The 5558-nt window shown below is 29.3% G+C and overlaps 1 pseudogene; it reads right to left on the reverse strand.

Annotated features, from left to right (window-relative positions):
- On the reverse strand, nt 1-574 carry LOC125210039 (annotated as a pseudogene).
- Nucleotides 575-5558: the final 4984 nt, after the last annotated feature.

The following is a 5558-nucleotide window of genomic DNA, read 5'->3' on the forward strand; positions in this document are numbered from 1 at the left end:
CTAATTATTTTTTACCCACCGACAACTTAGAATATTTATAAAAATAATTAGGGAGTGCAAAACTCCAATCGGCGGCGGCGCTGCGGCAGAGGTGCGGTTGGCTATGGAAGACTTGGGCGGTGGCAGCAGCGCGTGGACAAGAATAGAGACCTTCATGCCGCTAAAGCAGCCGCCATTGCCGCAGATAAAGTAGTACCTCCTGGCCTTGTCGAGGAGTATGAATTCCTTGCGCTGCTCCAATTTCCGGTGTCCCCCTCCGTCGTGCAATTATCGTAACCCGTCTGGTTCACCTCAAACACATTGTACTGCATTTTCTGGTACCTAAACGCTGCAACATCTGAAAATAGGATTAATTAATTAAGGAAATAGAAAAGAAGGGGGTGGGGAATTAGTTACAAGTACAGATGAGGTCGCCGACGTAGAAGGTGTGGTTATTGGCCCAGAGGGTGTAGTTGAGGCCGGGGTTCCAGACCTTGTTGGCGCCGACGATGTGGTCGGTGGCGGCGCTGGAGGACACCAGGAGGAGGACCACGGCGGGGGCGAGCTGGAGGAGAGGGGCTGCTGAGCTGGACATTTATAAAAATAATTAGGGAGTAAAAAATCAGATTTAAAAGTTTAATTTGGTCAAAATCGGGATTAAGCCCGTTGACCGTTACTTTTTAACGGAAATGTTGACGGAGGACCAAAATGATCAAATTTCCATATGTTCAGGACCAAAAAATCCACAAAATAATGTTTAGGACCAAAAACGTAAAATGACCATATGTTCAGTACCAATTTTGGCCTTTACTCAACTTGAAATGAATAGGTTCATGCATTCAATTTCAAAACCTACAAAATTGACCCACCTGAAAATGGGCCCATATATTGGCTTGTTAGGCTGAATTTCCAATTGATTTGGCCCAAATATGGTGATCAAACACGGAAAATCGGATTGTTATCGTGTCACACGATAATAATATCATAAGATCAAACACGGACAGTTGAATACGTTTGTGAATGATAGTCTCGAATCTCGATGTTCCTTTGATCGAACTACTACTAGTCATTTTCTTTCTCATTCATCTACATTTTAATAGATTGTTACTGTTACACTTTATTTTTTGCTAATACACAGTATAAAACTAGTAGTCCAACCAAGAATGTTTCATTAATGTGGCAGTGTTTTCAGGAAGGGGCTACTGACTCCATTGTCATCAGGAACTCCAAAGGCCATTGACCATGGAACGGAGCTGCCGACTATTGGGGTCAGTCGGCCCCACCTCCATCCGCCACTAGATCTACAGAATCTATGCTAAGATAAGGGCATCAGAAATATGTACTTACTTATGTTAAAGTCTTGAAGAGAATTTAAAAAAGAAGAGTGAACTACACAAATGGTCCCTGGACTATGGGTTTATCTCGCCCATAGTCCCTGGACTTTAAAAATATCGCCAGTAGTCCCTGGACTAAGGGTTTATCTCGAAATTGGTCCTTTTGGCTTTTTTTGGTACGAAAATACCCTTTGATATTATTTTGGGGGGTTTGGGCAATTTGGTCTTTTTACACTTTTAACATTTTAAATCTGATATTATTTTAGTTATGTACTAACTTTGATATTATTTCAAAATTATCATTCTTCTTTCATTATGTTATCCTTCACTGAATTTTTTTTATTTCAATATTAGATTTAATTTTATAAAATTAAATTTAATATTTAGATTTTTAAATATCAATAAATTTTTTAATGAAAACTATTAATTCATGGACACTATAAATATTGATTAAAACTATTAATTTTTGTTATTTAATATAATATTCAATTGAATTGAAGAAGTAAAGAAAAATAATATTAATCATGATGAAAAAATAAGAGTTATTCTATTTAGCCTCCGTTAGGTTGTTATAATTGCTTGTGATTAAATATTATGAAGTTGACTAAAAATTTGATCCTACTTAAAATTTTATATAGGAGTATTTTTGTTGAAATTTTCTAGTAAATTTTGATTGTTTTCAAATTAATAAACAAAAATTATATTAGTCTTACATTAGATGCATATTTATTTCAGAATAAATTGTGTTATATAATCTATTTATAATTAAAGCTATTTAAATATTGATTAAAACTAAGGCGTTGTCATACCTAATTGATTAGGTAGTACTATACACTATCAAATATTGATTATAACTATTAATTTTTGCTATTTAATAATTTTTATAATTAAAAAAATTTATTGATATTTAAAAAATAAAATTTAAAATTTTGTAAAATTAAATCTAATATTGAAATTAAAAAAACAAATTCAGTGAAGGATAACAAAATGGAAGAAGAATGATAATTTTGAAATAATATCAAAGTTAGTACATAACTAAAATAATATCAGATTTAAAATGTTAAAAGTGTAAAAAGACCAAATTGCCCAAACCCCCCAAAATAATATCAAAGGGTATTTTCGTATCAAAAAAAGCCAAAAGGACCAATTTCGAGATAAACCCTTAATCCAGGTACTATTGTCGATATTTTTAAAGTCCAGAGACTATGGGTAAACTCATAGTCCAGGGACCATTTGTGTAGTTCACTAAAAAATATGAAGTAGAGATTGGGTTAATGTATGGGCCTCAAATATTAAGAGACAATTGGGCTGAGAATATTTTGAGATAAAGGCTCTCTCCTTTAATAACATTCAAAACTCATAAACAGAAATAAATTATTCTTATACTAGTACCGTAGTACTACCACTTATTAGTAAGCGTTTGTCGTAAAATTTGATAAAATAAGAACTTGCAACTATCCATTTTATAACTTATTTTTTTAATTTTGATTTATGATCTATAAGGAGTATTTGATTATTTTGCATAGTTTAGAAATCAATATATTTAATTTTATATGTAGAATGAATATACGTTGTACGTCTATAAAAAAAAGAGTGAACTACAAAAATGGTCCCTGGACTATGGGTTTATCTCGCCCATAGTCCCTGGACTTTAAAAATATCGCCAGTAGTCCCTGGACTAAGGGTTTATCTCGAAATTGGTCCTTTTGACTTTTTTTGGTACGAAAATACCCTTTGATATTATTTTGGAGGGTTTGGGCAATTTGGTCTTTTTACACTTTTAACATTTTAAATCTGATATTATTTTAGTTATGTACTAACTTTGATATTATTTCAAAATTATCATTCTTCTTCCATTTTGTTATCCTTCACTGAATTTGTTTTTTTATTTTATTTCAATATTAGACTTAATTTTATAAAATTAAATTTAATATTTAGATTTTTAAATATCAATAAATTTTTTTAATGAAAACTATTAATTCATGGACACTATAAATATTGATTAAAACTATTAATTTTTGTTATTTAATATAATATTCAATTGAATTGAAGAGTACAGAAAAATAATATATTAATCATGATGGAAAAATAAGAGTTATTCTATTTAGCCTTCGTTCGGTTGTTATAATTGCTTGTGATTAAATATTATGAAGTTGACTAAAAATTTTATTGATATTTAAAAATTAAAATTTAAAATTTTGTAAAATTAAATCTAATATTGAAATAAAAAAAACAAATTCAGTGAAGGATAACAAAATGGAAGAAGAATGATAATTTTGAAATAATATCAAAGTTAGTACATAACTAAAATAATATCAAATTTAAAATGTTAAAAATGTAAAAAAGACCAAATTGCCCAAACCCCCCAAAATAATATCAAAGGGTATTTTCGTACCAAAAAAAGTCAAAAGGACCGATTTCGAGATAAACCCTTAGTCCAGGGATTACTGGCGATATTTTTAAAGTACTGAGGGTATGGGCGAGATAAACCCATAGCATGCAGGGACCATTTTGTAGTTCACTCTAAAAAAAATAGTTATATTTTTCTATTGAGTGAACTACAAAATTAGTCCTTGAACTATGCGTTTATCTCGCTAATGAATCCTGGACTTTAAAAATATCTACAGACAACCCTGGATTAAGCGTTTATCTCGAAAATAGTCCTTTTTCACTGTTTCGTGACGAAAATATCCTTTTGGGAGGTTTTGGGGGTTTGGGCAATTTGATCTTTTTACATTTTAAATTTGATATTATTTCAATGATGTACTAAATCTGATATTATTTCAATTATCATTCTTCTTCCCTTTTGTCATCCTTCACTTTGTTTCTTTATTTCAATATTAGGTTTAATTTTTAAAATTAAATTTTAAATTTTAATTTTTAAATATCAACAAATATTTTTAATTATTAAAATTACTATTAAATACTACCTCCGTCCACGAAAATTCGTCCCGGTTTGACCGGGCACGGATTTTAAGAAATGTAATGGAAAGTGAATTGAAAAAGTTAGTGGATTGTGGGTCCTACTTTTAGATATTAGTTTTATAATAAAATGTGAGTAGGAATGAGTTAGTGGAATATGAGGTCCACTACCAAAAATGGTAAAAGTCAAATGAGACAAATTTTGGAGGACGGACGGAAATGGAAAAATGAGACAAATTTTCGTGGACGGAGTTAGTAACAAATTAATAGTTTTAATCAATATTTGATAGTGTCTAATATTTAATCAATAAGGTACGACGACACCTTAGTTTTAATTATAAATAGATCATATAACACGATTTATTCCGAAATAAATATGCATCTAATGTAAGACTAATATAATTTCCGTTTATTAATTTGAAAACAATCAAAATTAACTAGAAAATTTCAACAAAAATTTTTAATAGTATCAAATTTTTAGTCAACTTCATAATATTTTTAGTCAAATTCTCCTATACATTAGATGCATATTTATTTCGGAATAAATCGTGTTATATGATCTATTTATGATTAAAACTATTAAATATTGATTAAAACTAAGGCGTCATCGTACCTTATTGATTAAATATTAGACACTATCAAATATTGATTAAAACTATTAATTTGTTATTTAATAGTAGTTTTAATAATTAAAAAAATTTATTGATATTTAAAAATCAAAATTTAAAATTTAATTTTATAAAATTAATCTAATATTGAAATAAAGAAACAAAGTGAAGGATGAAAAAGGGGAAGAAGAATGATAATTTTGAAATAATATCAAATTTAGTACATCATTGAAATAATATCAGATTTAAAATGTAAAAAGACCAAATTGCCCAAACCCCCAAAGCCTTCCAAAAGGATATTTTCGTCACGAAACAGTGAAAAATGACTATTTTCAAGATAAACGCTTAGTCCAGGGTTATCTGGGAATACTTTTAAAGTTCATGGTTCATTGGCGAGATAAACGCATAGTGCATGAACTATTTTAGTAGTTCACCCTTTTCTTTGTGATCTATCCAAAAAAATATTCTCTGTCACTCTATGATAAGTTTATCTATCAGATAAGATAGGTCTCATTTTCTTTTACAAATTTTATGTTAAAATTTATGCCAATTGCTATTAAAGTTATTATTTTATAAAGAATTGAAATATTAGAAGCTTGTAAGACCATAATAACAAAATTATGAATAAGGCGAAACCAAATATAATTATTATAAATCGATATTTAAGGGAAATTTTTAAAATTTAGAGTAATAATTTAAAATTTATAAAATGTGA

This window comes from Salvia hispanica, chromosome 3 (genome assembly GCF_023119035.1).
Source record: "Salvia hispanica cultivar TCC Black 2014 chromosome 3, UniMelb_Shisp_WGS_1.0, whole genome shotgun sequence".
Classification (NCBI taxonomy): domain Eukaryota; kingdom Viridiplantae; phylum Streptophyta; class Magnoliopsida; order Lamiales; family Lamiaceae; genus Salvia; species Salvia hispanica.